The sequence below is a fragment of the Dendropsophus ebraccatus genome, chromosome 1 (assembly GCF_027789765.1).
Source record: "Dendropsophus ebraccatus isolate aDenEbr1 chromosome 1, aDenEbr1.pat, whole genome shotgun sequence".
Classification (NCBI taxonomy): domain Eukaryota; kingdom Metazoa; phylum Chordata; class Amphibia; order Anura; family Hylidae; genus Dendropsophus; species Dendropsophus ebraccatus.
The window spans coordinates 117710327-117726053 of NC_091454.1; the positions used below are offsets into that span (position 1 = coordinate 117710327).

Sequence of the window (15727 nt, forward strand, 5' to 3'; positions counted from 1 at the left end):
TTACCTCAAGTATACTGTTGAATAGACTGGGTCTCTGGGTGCTTTAGTTAACTTGACTTTAGTTGGCAGTGAGTTACTTGAAGGAAGGGGACCTATACCTTAGTTCTTAACTGGAGGGGCTCTGACCACCTTGTGTGTGTCGAGATTATAACAATAACTGAATGCACGGGTATGACCTTCCACCTTTTGCTGTCTGTGGGCACCAAATGACACAAGCTCAGGAACGCAGGCCCCACCCCACTAAGCTAGCCATCGGGGTGAACCCTTGGAAAACCTAGCCCTGGACGCAGAGTTCTTGGCTATAACTGCACTTATCTGACTGCTGACTCTTTTAGTACCTCCTGCAGACTCTTGGAAGGGTTTTGTAGAGAACAATCTAATAGCCCCTAAGTGTGGAATAGGCTTCCCCCGGTCTCTCGTAGCCTGAGTGTTTTCTAGACAGACATGGCTAGATCTGGAACTTTTTTATATAGAAAACTAACTACCTCACTCACTAGCCTACTCTCCTCCTTCTCCTGAACTAAACTGGTTTTACCTCACCACATAGCGAGCCCTGTGAGTGGAGGAAACACACCCTGTGACACAAAATAAGGCCTCTGAGAGGCTGGGAGCTGGAGGAGGGATTTGCATGAGGTATCCTTGACAGGGATTGGTATTTGTCAGCTTACAATCCGCAACATATGATTGGATAACACATCAAATCAAAGAAACAGTTAATCCTTTGTAAAGAATCTCCTTCAGCTATGCCATGAAGTACATAACCTATAGTGAGACATCTAGTGGTGGGAGTGAAGAATACCCCTTTACAATCCACAGAACACTTTAATAGTAGATACCTTTGTGCCCAACTACATTTAAGAGAACAGCAAAGGCACACCTGCTCTGGGACATTGCACTAATACTTATTCTTCCCACTAGATATACTCCTGGCTTTGGCATAAAAATGACAGTGGCAGAGATTAAATCTCCCTGCATCCAGAAATTTTTATGATCATATAACAGCCACCGACCTGTGGCATGGATTACGGGCCTGTCCTAGGTTGGAACAGTTCTGGGGAGAGGTTATATTTCAATACACATTGGAAAATAAAATTGAGGACAACCCCACAGGCCATTATATTCCATTCTGTTGACCGAGAGGAGGTGTCTGTAACCCTTTGAGGAACATCCCTTTGATATTACATGTGATTCTCCTAGCAGCAAAGCACTTTGTTGCATTACTGGCTGCAACCTGACATACCCAGCATTGGAGAAAGAATTACTCAACTGAAAACTCTCCTAGACATAGATAGAATTGAAACAGAGGGACATAAAGAGAAAGGGACCCCTTGAGCCTTTGGACTGGCCATTCATTTGCTAAAATTGACTCTGGCTAGGATGCAGTTTCTGGATTATTTTCAGCATGATTAACCAGATGACAAACTGCATTTTATCTAGAACACAAAGGCACGGATTTATCAAGCTACCTAAAACCAAAATTGTCTAGTTTTACCCATAGTAACCAATCACAGCTCAGCTTTTTTACTAGAGCTCAGTGAGATGTTATTGGCTGAGACAATTTTAGCAAGTGAAAGCCCTGTAAAACCTACAGTGGGATGTCTACATGGTGGATACTACCAACTGGGGGGGGGGATTACCTGTACAGAGGATGACTACATGGAGGATACTACCTAGAGGGGGCCTAACTACTACATGGGGACATAAAGGGTCTTAATACTATATGGATTATACTTTATATGGTCACAGAAGGATACATTTAAATATAACAATATTGTTACCGCACGGTGAACAGAGTTGTGCTATGTTCATGTGGTGCACCCCTGGGGCACTTGACCTGTCACTTGCCAGATGGTTCTGTGTGACGCCACCACTGTGGTGGTTGGTTGGAGTATAGCTCAGCCTGTTATTGTACTGTTGTGCAGTGCAGGTTGAGCACACAGGTATGGAGGCACACCTGCTTTGATTTTAGGATGACTGGCTATACCCTTTCACCTGTGGTCAGTGACCTGCCGGGCTGTGAGGGGGTCCCTTGGGGGCTTATCACGGTGGAGTGGAGCTGGGACCCACCCAGACTATCGGTACCGCCACCCACAGAAAGGGGAGATGCCTCAAGGATGAAATAGTGATGGTGTAGGTGTCAATGCAATAATCACTGAGTCCTGTTACCATAAATAAAATATTGAATAAGAAAAGATGAAAGAAGATCGCACAGCCTGGCTCCCCACTCACAGGTCCCAGACAGCCGTGCTCACCAGCCACTTTATGGTGCTCAGTCCCAGAAACAACAATGTAGAAAATAATTCAAAGAGAAGGACAGCACTCACCAATGTGAATAAACAATCCGACTTTATTGAGGCAACTTAAAGCAACATGGGGGAGAGAAGTCAACCTGACTTCTCTCCCCCATGTTGCTTCAAGTTGCCTAAATAAAGCCGGATTGTTTATTTACATCGGTGAGTGCCATCCTACACTTCTTTTTGGATTATAAATAGAATATTCTTTACTGTAGAAATACTTGATACAGCAGCAGATAATAGACTTCTGACTAGACACAATCTGCTTTAAGAGCTTTTGGAGCAGGACAGCTGAACTGACTTGGTTGTGCGCTGAGAAGTAGAGCGAGCTAAGAATAGTAAAGAGGAGTTTGTGTTGAGAGTTCAGAGTAGTAGAGAGGAGTTTGTGCTGAGAGTCCCAACCCAGGTAAGAAGTGTGCTCTGCCAGAACTTTAAAAGAAGTAGAAGTAGAATACTGTAGACTTGAGAATAGAAGACTACTTGTACCCGTATTTCAACCTTTGTTGTCGCTATAACGCCTGATGCTTTACAGTGTCGGGTGACCCGTCCTCCTAGGGTGAAACAAGCCCCAGACCTTGTTACCTGAGTTGAGCAAGGTGGCCAAATTAGCTGGTTACACCTGTGCTGCAAGATAGAGTACATAGGCTTGTAGCAACTTTGCTCTATCCGATTCCAGTCCCTTTTGTTTCAGGATACTGTCCTGCACTTTTAGAGATGTTCACATCTCTTGGGGTTGGGGTGATCTCTAACTTATCCTCTCCTGAACAGTTTAGCACTGCATAATAAGGGTAAGTGTTGCTTTGGAGAAGAAAAGAGTATCAGTGCTTCCCATACCTCTGTCCACTACCACACTCATGACTAGACTACACTGGCTGGTGGGGGACCTGGCAGAGCCAGGGCCCAGCTGAACTACAGCAGGGACCGTCTTGTCTTGCATCCTCTCTCCACCAAGACTTGGATAAGGCTCCTAAGTGTGGGTGTGTAGTTCCTCTCCCCATGTGACAACTTTTTACAGGGTGTGTAATACCTCCTGTGAGTGGTGGAGAAGAAAGTGCAGAAAGAAAAAGGAGAATAGAGATAGGTGAAGAAGAGAAAAGAGCTCTCATTGGTTCACAGATAACAACCAAACAATAACTCACTACAGCTGTGCAACATACAAGTACAGACACATATAGTAGTGACATCTAGTGGCAAAACTTAGGTACAACTTCATTACCACTTTTACACTTTTGCGAGGGGTGTATAGACCGGTAACACCCGTGGTGGGACACCACATTTACATACAGTAAACACTGGCCATTGCTTAGAAACGGCCATTGTTATGCTGGCCAAACACTGGAAGGTGTTTGCATGTTTTTGTGGCAGTCAGAGCTCTGACATCAGCAGGAACATCTATACAGCCCATTCGGGGTGGGTATGGAAATCAGTTAAGCGTTGATTTCCATACACACCACGGATGAACAGACTGCATCCATGTGTGCATGGAAGATTAGCAACAGCCGTTGTTTTGGAAGAGCGGCTGTTATTCAATGACAATGTCAGTGCAGTGTGTACATTGAACGGGAAGCATTGCATTAATATCAATGCAAGGCTGCCCAGGTTGAAAAGAAGGCATGCTGTTTTCATTAAAAAAAACATCTGCTGTTCTTAATAATAGTACGTTGTGTGAACATGGCCTTAAAGAATACTGGAAAAAACACCAGGAATTCTGTTTTCTCTTTTTAAATTATATATTAGAAAAAAATCAGTGGCTGTGGCGGGACAGCGCACAGGTTGGCTGAGCGGGACGCCAAGGAGCCAGGAGCCGTAGAAGCAAGCCAGAGCGTGGAAGGGTAATGTATTAACTAGGCAGCAGTAGGTTGAAGGGGGCAGGGGAGAACAGTACAAAGTATTACAGCCGATTACAATGGTGGTTGTTTTAAAATAACAGTAATTATATGCTTTTAAGTGATGACCATCCACTCAATTTCAACAGTGTGTGAACATAGCCTTTCTGTGTTTTCAGTCCCCTCTTGGTTTTGGTTGCAAAATACTGAGCAAAAATACTGTGTGGGAACATAGCCTGTGGGAACATAGATGATGGCAGGGGGACACTGAGAGACACAGGGCACTGGAGGAACACTGAGCATCCCCCTTTCCATCATCCTCTCCAGCAGCCAAAGCGCGCACAGCTCTGGGAATCGGGTCGTGACATCACCATTTTATCCAGGAAGTGAAGCCTTGATGCAGTAGTAAGTGCAGGGAAAAAAATCACTTTATGTGCATTTCCCGTAATAAGTGTATATTAGTAATTTGTATAACTTTTGGGGGCCAATACAATACTTTAACCCTTTGAGGACCAGGCCCAAAATGACCCAGTGGACCGCGCAAATTTAGTTCTTTGCGCTTTCGTTTTTTCCTCCCCCCCTTCTAAGAGCTCTAGCACTTTCAGTTTTCTATCTACAACACATGTAATGGCTTGTTTTTTACAGGAATAGTTGTACTTTGTAATGGCATCTTTCATTCTACCATAACATGTATGATGGAACCCCAAAATTATTATTTATGAAGATATAAATTGGTGAAATCGTAAAAAAAGAATGCAATATGGTAACTTTTGGGGGGTTCCTGTGTCTACGTAATGCACTATATGGTAAAAGTGACAAGATACCATTATTCTGTAGATCAGTCCAAACACAACCATATGCAGATTTACACAGATTATCTAATGTTAGATTTTTTTTTTTATGAAATCCTTTTTTTTGGCAATTAATTATTAATAAAATGGGCCTATTGTGACGCTTATAGCGCTTTTATTTTTACACCTATGGGGCTGTATGGGGTGTCATTTTCTTCCACCATGATCTCTAGTTTTTATTAATAGCATATTTGTGAAGATTGAACCTTTTGATCACTTTTTATTGATTTTTTAATATATATATAATGTAACATAAAATCATTAATCCGCGCACATTTTTCCCTCTTTTCGTGTACGCTGTTCGCAATGACGCTTGTTATATTTTAATAGATCAGACAATTACGCACGCTACGGTATATTATGTTTATTTATTTATATTTATATGTTTTATTTATATAATGGGAAAGGGGGTGATTTCAACTTTTATTGGTGGAGGGGCTTTGGGGTAGTATATTAGTGATTTTAACTTTTTTTTTTTTACACATTTTAAGTCCCTTTAGGGGACTTGTACATACATAACTTTGATTTTTTTACACTGATGACTGCTATGCCATAGGCATAGCATTGATCAGTGTTCTTGGCGCTCTGCTCAGTGACCAAAGCGCCGATCGGACCGCACGCAGGCAGGTGAGAGACCTCCGGTGGTCCATTTTAACGATTGGGACCCCTGCAGTCACACTGCGGGGGTCCCGATCGGTAAGTGACAGGGGACTCCCCCTGTCACTTACACTTAAACGTGACGGCGTTTAAGGAGTTAATGTCATGCTGCAGCGTGTCATTAACGGTGAGGTGCCGGCTGCATAGCAGCCGGCCCCCACCTGCTATAAAGCACACTCCGCTCCGGAGCGCGCTTCATAGCTCAGGACATACCGGTAAGTCCTTGGTCGTCTGGGCACAGACTTTCAGGACGTACCTGTACGTCCTAAGTCGTCTAGTCTAGTCCGGCGAAAATTTTGGTTAAAGTATTGTATTGCCCCCCCCCCCCCCCCCCCCCCCCCCCAAAGTTATACAAATCCCCATTATACACTTATTATGGGAAATGCTTATAAAGTGCTTTTTTTCCCTGCACTGCATCAAAGCTTCACTTCCTGGATAACATGGTGATGTCAGGACCCGACTCCCAGAGCTGTGCGGGGACACAGGGCACTGGAGGGACACTGAGCATCCCTCTGTCATCATCCTCTACAGCAGCCACAACCCGCACAGCTCTGGGAGGCGGGTTGGGACGTTATTTGCAGCTGACAGATTCCCTGTAAGGTGGCTTTAAATTTCCCAAATCTCACAATTAGGCAGCTGGAAACATATCCAATGTATAGAAGTCCCAGTTCCTAACTTACATTTTTTCAAGACCCCTTTAATGTCCTTTCCTGAGAACAGGTCACACATTTTCTTCTCTCAAAATACTTCTTCAAAGGATTCATAACCTTTTGGCGACATGTACCATAGAACACCTTCACAGACAAAAGAAGAGGACTTAAAACAATATTAAACAAGTTTTAATATTATGGCTGATCACTGTAACTCACATTATATAGTACACCCTGCATAGATAAATAATCATTGCATTCTTCAGAAATTCTGTTAATAGACAACTTGTGACTTTCACCATTAGTAGTGATCCAGTCTGCCATAAATAGTACCGTTGTTACAGTGTACGTTACAGTGAGTTACAGTGCAAACACTGAAAGGTCTTTTGTCCATAGTGTTCTACAGGCTCCGATAAGTAAACTGTACATACTATAGATTACATACATTTGTCTGTTTAGTACTCAGTGTTCAAATGATTCATCTTATATTAATGTCCATGGTGTACGCCTAGATCAGAGAAAGACATTTCCAATCAATTTTACAGCAGCTTATTAGCTTACTAAATAGTAAACAAATAATAAAATTCATTCCAGAGCAACCACTAAAGGAGTTCTTAAAGTTGTTGTGCAGTCAGTAGTTTTAAGTAAAGACGCTGCTGAGGCTGCGGAGAACATAGCAGATATGTACACTTTCCACCTCCTCCGCAGCTTCCAGGCCCGGTGACAGCCCCTGGCCTCTTTTTTTAAAACGTCTGGTGATGATGTGCCACACAGATAAGAAATGCCTGCTCAGCATAGATAGCATAGATCTCCATATACTGTTCACACAGTGCAGTCATTTGCTGTCCACACAGCAAAAGTTTTGAAGAGGAGGATAGCAGCTGATACCGGATGGCTTGGAAATAGACAGCAGTTACAAATCAGGTTGGATAAGTATACATGTGTGTAATGATCCTCGCAGCCCCAGCACCATCTTTAACTATGACTAATGACCAGACAACCCCTTTAAGTACAGCATGTAAGGGAGAAAAGATAATGTTTCTTTTGTTTTTGCTCTTACTGCTAAAAGAGACTGTTAAATTGTGCACCTTTATTGTGTTAATATACAGTATAATATAAGTTTAGTGTATTGCCTTGTGTTAATAACAAGTTTTTGTTTTAGAAAATTTATGGGTCTGACTGGTATGATAGTAGCACAGTCAGACCCTATCACTTTGGCTGGCAGTGGAGACGATTCGCTGTGCTGTATATGACTGCTGGATTGCATATACAGTACAGTAGTACAGTCAGTGCACCGCCATCTCCCATCCGTTACAGTGCTGGGTTTGGGGGTCACTATACAGTACAGGATGAGTGAGGAGTTGGTGACTACTGTACTATAATTCCGGGTTTTGTTAAACATTTCTTTTTTTAAAATGTCCTGTACAGTATAGTGATGCTCTGTAATGTACTGTACAGTATAGTGCTGCTCTGTAATGTCCTGTACAGCATATTGCTGTTCTGTAATGTACTGTACAGTATAGTGCTGTTCTGTAATGTCCTGTACAGTATATAGTGCTGCTCTGTAATGTCCTGTACAATATATAGTGCTGCTCTGTAGTGTCCTGTACAGTATAGTGTTCTTCTGTAATGTCCTGTACAGTATATAGTGCTGCTCTGTAATGTACTGTACAGTATATAGTGCTGTTCTGTAATGTCCTGTACAGTATATAGTGCTGTTCTGTAATGTACTGTACAGTATAGTGCTGTTCTGTAATGTCCTGTACAGTATATAGTGCTGCTCTGTAATGTCCTGTATAGTATATAGTGCTGTTCTGTAATGTATTGTACAGTATATAGTGCTGCTCTGTAATGTCCTGTACAGTATAGTGCTGTTCTGTAATGTACTGTACAGTATATAGTGCTGTTCTGTAATGTACTGTACAGTATAGTGCTGCTCTGTAATGTCCTGTACAGTATATAGTGCTGTACTGTAATGTCCTGTACAGTATAGTGCTGTTCTGTAATGTACCGTACAGTATATAGTGCTGTTCTGTAATGTACTGTACAGTATAGTACTGCTCTGTAATGTCCTGTACAGTATATAGTGCTGTTCTGTAATGTCCTGTACAGTATATAGTGCTGCTCTGTAATGTCCTGTACAGTATAGTGCTGTTCTGTAATGTACTGTACAGTATAGTGCTGTTCTGTAATGTCCTGTACAGTATATAGTGCTGCTCTGTAATGTCCTGTATAATATAGTGCTGTTCTGTAATGTATTGTATAGTATAGTGCTGTTGGGTAATGTACTGTACAGTATAGTCCTGCTCTGTAATGTCCTGTATAGTATAGTGCTGTTCTGTAATGTACTGTACAGTATATAGTGCTGTTCTGTAATGTACTGTACAGTATAGTGCTGCTCTGTAATGTCCTGTACAGTATATAGTGCTGTACTGTAATGTACTGTACAGTATAGTGCTGTTCTGTAATGTACCGTACAGTATATAGTGCTGTTCTGTAATGTACTGTACAGTATAGTACTGCTCTGTAATGTCCTGTACAGTATATAGTGCTGTTCTGTAATGTCCTGTACAGTATATAGTACTGCTCTGTAATGTCCTGTACAGTATAGTGCTGTTCTGTAATGTACTGTACAGTATAGTGCTGTTCTGTAATGTCCTGTACAGTATATAGTGCTGCTCTGTAATGTCCTGTATAATATAGTGCTGTTCTGTAATGTATTGTATAGTATAGTGCTGTTGGGTAATGTACTGTACAGTATAGTCCTGCTCTGTAATGTCCTGTATAGTATAGTGCTGTTCTGTAATGTACCGTACAGTATATAGTGCTGTTCTGTAATGTCCTGTACAGTATATAGTGCTGCTCTGTAATGTCCTGTACAGTATATAGTGCTGTTCTGTAATGTCCTGTACAGTATAGTGCTGTTCTATAATGTACTGTACAGTATATAGTGCTGTTCTGTAATGTCCTGTATAGTATAGTGCTGTTATGTAATGTCCTGTACAGTATATAGTGCTGTTCTGTAATGTCCTGTACAGTATATAGTGCTGCTCTGTAATGACCTGTACAGTATATAGTGCAGTTCTGTAATGTCCTGTACAGTATATAGTGCTGTTCTGTAATGTCCTGTACAGTATAGTGCTGTTCTGTAATGTCCTGTACAGTATATAGTGCTGTTTTGTAATGTACTGTACAGTATATAGTGCTGTTCTATAATGTACTGTATAGTATAGTGCTGCTCTGTAATATCCTGTACAGTATATAGTGCTGTTCTGTAATGTACTGTACAGTATATAGTGCTGTTCTATAATGTACTGTATAGTATAGTGCTGCTCTGTAATGTCCTGTACAGTATATAGTGCTGTTCTGTAATGTACTGTACAGTATAGTGCTGTTCTGTAATGTCCTGTACAGTATATAGTGCTGCTCTGTAATGTACTGTACAGTATATAGTGCAGTTCTGTAATGTACTGTACAGTATATAGTGCTGCTCTGTAATGTCCTGTATAGTATATAGTGCTGTTCTGTAATGTACTGTACAGTATAGTGCTGCTCTGTAATGTCCTGTACAGTATATAGTGCTGCTCTGTAATGTACTGTACAGTATAGTGCTGTTCTGTAATGTCCTGTACAGTATATAGTGTTGCTGTAATGTCCTGTACAGTATATAGTGCTGTTCTGTAATGTACTGTACAGTATATAGTGCTGTTCTGTAATGTCCTGTACAGTATATAGTGCTGTTCTGTAATGTACTGTACAGTATAGTGCTGTTCTGTAATGTCCTGTACAGTATATAGTGCTGCTCTGTAATGTACTGTACAGTATAGTGCTGTTCTGTAATGTCCTGTACAGTATATAGTGCTGCTCTGTAATGACCTGTACAGTATATAGTGCTGCTCTGTAATGTCCTGTACAGTATATAGTGTTGCTGTAATGTCCTGTACAGTATATAGTGCTGTACTGTAATGTCCTGTACAGTATATAGTGCTGTTCTGTAATGTCCTGTACAGTATATAGTGCTGCTCTGTAATGTACTGTACAGTATATAGTGCTGCTCTGTAATGTCCTGTACAGTATAGTGCCGCTCTGTAATGTACTGTACAGTATAGTGCTGTTCTGTAATGACCTGTACAGTATATAGTGCTGCTCTGTAATGTCCTGTACAGTATATAGTGCTGCTCTGTAATGTACTGTACAGTATAGTGCTGTTCTGTAATGTCCTGTACAGTATATAGTGCTGCTCTGTAATGTACTGTACAGTATATAGTGCTGCTCTGTAATGTCCTGTACAGTATATAGTGTTGCTGTAATGTCCTGTACAGTATATAGTGCTGCTCTGTAATGTACTGTACAGTATATAGTGCTGTTCTGTAATGTCCTGTACAGCAGTGCTTCTCAAACTTCTTCTACTGGAGCCTCTTCCGACAGAGCAAGACAATGCCTGGGCCTCACTAGACTAAACAAGAGGGTGCCTGGGCCTCACTACATGTGGTGAAAGTCCATTTAAAAGCTGAAAATAATGCTAGGGCTGCCCTTTTACTCATCTCCCACACTCTATAATGCTAATAAAGCAAGTACAAAACAAATTAATAATGTTGCTAAAATTGAGATTTTTGCAAACAGAAAAAAGACTGTTCAGATCATAGTTATTTTTGTTAAAATTGGCTCCCCAGCTGGGCCTGACCAACAACTAGGGGGCGCCTCACTGGTGAGGCCCGCCTCACAGTTTGAGAAGCACTGCTGTACAGTAAAGTGTCCATGTAATGCACTATATGGTAACAGCGACATGATACAATTATTCTATAGGTCAGTCCGAACACAACCATATGCAGGTTTACACAGATTCTCTAATGTCATATATATTTTTTTATGAAATCCTTTTTTATTTTTATTTTTTTGCAATTTATTATTAATAAAATGGCCCTACTGTGACTCTTATAACAGTTTTAATTTTTTATCTACTGGGCTGTATGGGATGTAATTTTTTGCGCCATGATCTCTAGTTTTTATTAATACCATATTTGTGTAGCTCAGAGGTTTTGATCACTTTTTCCCCACTTTTCGTTTACGCCACTCGCCCTGCAGGATGACGATTATTTTAATATATCGTACAATTACACATGCTATGCTATATATGTTTATTTATTTATTTTTATATATTTTATTTATATAATGGGATAGGGGGTGATTTTAACTTTTATTGGGGGGGGGGCTTTGGGGTATTTTTAAAAACATTTTTACTTATTATTTTTTACACATTTTAAGTCCCCTTTGGGCACTTTTACATGCAATCATTAGATTGCAAACACTGTTCAATGCTATGCCATAGGCACTTTTTGACAATGAAAGCCTATGGACACATTTAGAGCTAAACATAGGACACAAATGCATAGGGGGAAAAAAACACTGCAGAAATCCATATGCTTGCCACCAAAACAGCCCCATTCTTTAAAATACAGTGGTACCTCGGTTCTCAAACTGCTTGGAACTCAAACTGTATTTTCAAAGAAAGTTTGCTTTGGTTCTCAAACTCCTGCTCGGTTCTCAAACACTTTTCGGACCCCCAGTCTTGAAGTAATCAGTATCTGAATGTTTTTGTAAGCCTGGATGGGGGGTTGTACCTAATGAGTTCAGTGCTGGTCAGTCTTCACATACAGTGCTGTACTGTATAAGATTGCTGGAGTGCACATACAGTACAGTAGTAGTACAGTCAGTGCACCACCATCTCCCATCCTGTACTGTATAAGATTGCTGGAGTGCACATACAGTACAGTAGTAGTACAGTCAGTGCACCACCATCTCCCATCCTGTACTGTATAAGATTGCTGGAGTGCACATACAGTACAGTAGTAGTACAGTCAGTGCACCACCATCTCCCATCCTGTACTGTATAAGATTGCTGGAGTACATATAGAGTACAGTAGTAGTACAGTCAATGCACCACCATCTCCCTTACATTACAGTGTTGGGGTGGGGGGGACTCTATACAGTAAAGGATGAGTGAGGAGTTAGTGACTATTGTACTATAATTGCTGGTTTTGTTTAATGTTTCTTGTGTATAATGTACTGTACAGTATATAGTGCTGCTCGGTACTGTAGTGATTAAACTGGGTACTTATCAATGTAATATATGGGTACTGTAGGTAATTATTGGTGGGTGCTGGAACCAATTAAACACATTTGTATTATTTCCTATGGGAAGACACTGCTCGGTTCTCAAACTGCTCGGTTCTCAAACTGTCTTCCGGAACCAATTAATTTCGAGAACCGAGGTACCACTGTAGAACTAATTTACAATCACAAAAATGTCTGAAAAAATGTGATACTTATGATAATCCCTCAAGAAACTTTATTATACATTATTTGCATTTTTATTTTAGCGTACATGAATGAATTCAAATTTAATGTGCACATTATTAGCATTTTAATTTTAGTGTACATGAATGAATCCATATTGAATAGTTTTGTTTACACTGGGAACACAGTCATCTAAATGTATCTGAATATAACAGTTCCGTTAAGAATAACGTTTCATGACAGAAATGAAAAATGCTCCCAAGATATGTCTTATCAGTATTGCTTCAATCGATTACAGTCTCAAAGGTTGCAAAATCTTCTCCTACGTTAAGTATTTAATCAAAGTTAATCATTGCTTTAGGCAATTTCACACACAAGAATACAGGAATCACTTCTGGAATCACTTTACGATGGGATCCCACAGAGCTTGATGTGAACATGTTATTGGAATCCATCAGAAGGTAAGCCATGAAGAATGATAGAATATAGAAAGGTTCTCAGTCCTGAATTTCATGTATTATGTTCTATTTCTTTAATAAATATAATGTAATACATTTAATATATCTGTATTTATGTTTGTCTTTGTAATCCTTTCGTTATTCTGCAGTTATGTTGCAATAATAACATAATAGCTTAGTCATTGTATATTCATAAACTGTACTATTTTGTATATATTATATTATACTTTGTATTTCATTGTTTCACCATTATCAGCATTACTGATTAATGTCAGTGAACTGAGCCATTCTTGTGTATACCCAGATGCTGAAAAGCAGAATAGACAAGTACACAGTACTATAACTCTGTCTGCTACAAGGAACCAATAGGGTGTTTAGAGCAAGTTAGTTAACAGATATGTTAGACTACAGTATGCCATAGAACATATCTAGCACAAATCCGAAGTTCAGTGTATGAAGAAATGTATTCCAGGTGAAACAGCACGTCGTCATTTTCAAGCATGTGGGGTGATCAACTCGTTCTCATTAAATAACAGGTGTCTAAATTACTCAGCAAACGTGATTGGTGAACACAAATGTCAGTCAAAATAGCATAAACAGTTCAAGAGTCCGTATAGCAGACAAAAAAGTGTAGTCCATATCTGTGAAGTGCTCAAGAAAATGTGTAGTGAGCAATTAAAAGGCTTAAAACAGACGATCAGTCAGGTTTCTTACAAAAGTATCAAGATCATGCATTAGCAATGGCGATTCAATAGTGACGATACACTGCAGGCAATCTTTTCCTCTCAATGCGGTCTCGGAGCCAATGGGTTAATATGGTGAAGTACTTCATGAATGGAAAGAGGGAGAGGACCTCCCAGTGACGTCATAAAGTAGTAAGCATCAGAACCAATGAGAATACGGCCAAATTTTAAATCCCATTAGATGAGTATGCAATGCGCGGTGATCGCAGGGTCCACACGTCCAACATCTGAATTGGGGCATGTGTCACCAACTAAATCTGCTCACCCGGTCACTCCAGACCCGATGTGAAGTGTCTCCTAAGGGTTTCTAGCCGCAGCGGTAACGCTCTCTCACGGTAATGGGTGTGAACATGGACATCAGATAGAAGGACTTCACACAATATCTGCAAAAATGAAATAACACAGGTAAGTAAAAAGATTAAATGGAAACATAGAGTTAATCACATTTAGTCACTTCTGCGGATATACAGACAGAAGTTAAGTGTAGGCACCTCAGAGGCTTACCTAATCATATGTTTAGAAACTTTATATTCCACATTGAGCCCGTCCGGGCCCAGGGCTCTAGTTTTAAAGATCCAACGTAATTCCCTGGGATTTGAAATTCTGGTATGTTAGGATAATTGGTGCTCACTATTTTCCAATGCTTATTGATTATTGTACCTATTTTAGATGAAACATTGGAATATGTGGACACAAAGGGAATACATGTAGGTTTTTTTACAGTGTCACATTTGTATAGTAGTTTTTCTCTGTCCATACTCTCAATCTCTTTTCTACAGTGTTGAAGCAGGGGGGATGGGTAACCTCGTTCCTCAAACTGTGTTGTCATTGTATTGAGTATCATTTTAAGATCATATGGTTTATCAATAATCCTTCTGGCTCGAAGCATCTGACTTTTAGGCAGTGACCTCAACATCTTCTTAGGGTGGCAGCTGTTATATCTGAGGTTTAACAAAAATGTTAGTAGAGAATCCCCCCTGCTTCAACACTGTAGAAAAGAGATTGAGAGTATGGACAGAGAAAAACTACTATACAAATGTGACATGGTAAAAAAACCTACACGTATTCCCTGTGTGTCCACATATTCCAATGTTTCATCTAAAATAGGTACAATAATCAATAAGCATTGGAAAATAGTGAGCACCAATTATCCTAACATACCAGAATTTCAAATCCCACCCCTACTGTCCTATAGAAGAAGCAGTAATTTACGTGACAAATTAATAAAAACAGATGTTAGCACAAAGAAAGACAGTGCACAAACTTACCTGACTACAGCACGAAAGGTCTCATACCCATGTTTGAACTGTGTAAACTGTAGGCACATGGTAAAAGGAGCCATGTTTATTCATCCTAAGACAAAAGAGGAATTCAAAATCCATCATTATCTCACTTGCACGTCCAATTATGTTGTGTACATACTCTGGTATCTATGCAACAAAATCTATGTGGGAGAAACTACCCACAGCTTCAAAACGAGATTTAACCAACATAGATACTCCATAAGAAAAAAGAAAACAGATCTTCCTGTACCGAAACATTTTTCAGAAGCAGGACGTACTGAAAAAGATAAAAAATTTATGATTGTAGACCGCATATTTGCGGACAAACGAGGAGGGGATAGACAACTAGCCCTCAGAAAAAGGGAATTACGTTGGATCTTTAAAACTAGAGGCCTGGGCCCGGACGGGCTCAATGTGGAATATAAAGTTTCTAAACATATGATTAGGTAAGCCTCTGAGGTGCCTACGCTTAACTTCTGTCTGTATCTAGAATCCCTTAGGAGCAACTTCACATCGGGTCTGGAGTGACCGGGTGAGCAGATTTAGTTGGTGACACATGCCCCAATTCAGATGTTGGACGTGTGGACCCTGCGATTACCGCGCATTGCATACTCCTCTAATGGGATTTAAAATTTGGCCGCATTCTCATTGGTTCTGATGCTTACTAC

The 15727-nt window shown here is 40.3% G+C and overlaps 1 protein-coding gene across 1 annotated transcript in view; it reads left to right on the plus strand.

The window, feature by feature from the left end:
* Window positions 1-7139: 7139 nt before the first annotated feature.
* Window positions 7140-15727, plus strand: part of LOC138797316 (chloride anion exchanger-like) — a 45792-nt gene continuing 37204 nt past the window's right edge. Inside the window, exons 1-2 of the mRNA XM_069977310.1 lie at window positions 7140-7202; window positions 12937-13036. The gene's annotated coding sequence lies outside the window, so the exon portion shown is untranslated. The remainder of the gene's footprint in view (window positions 7203-12936; window positions 13037-15727) is intronic.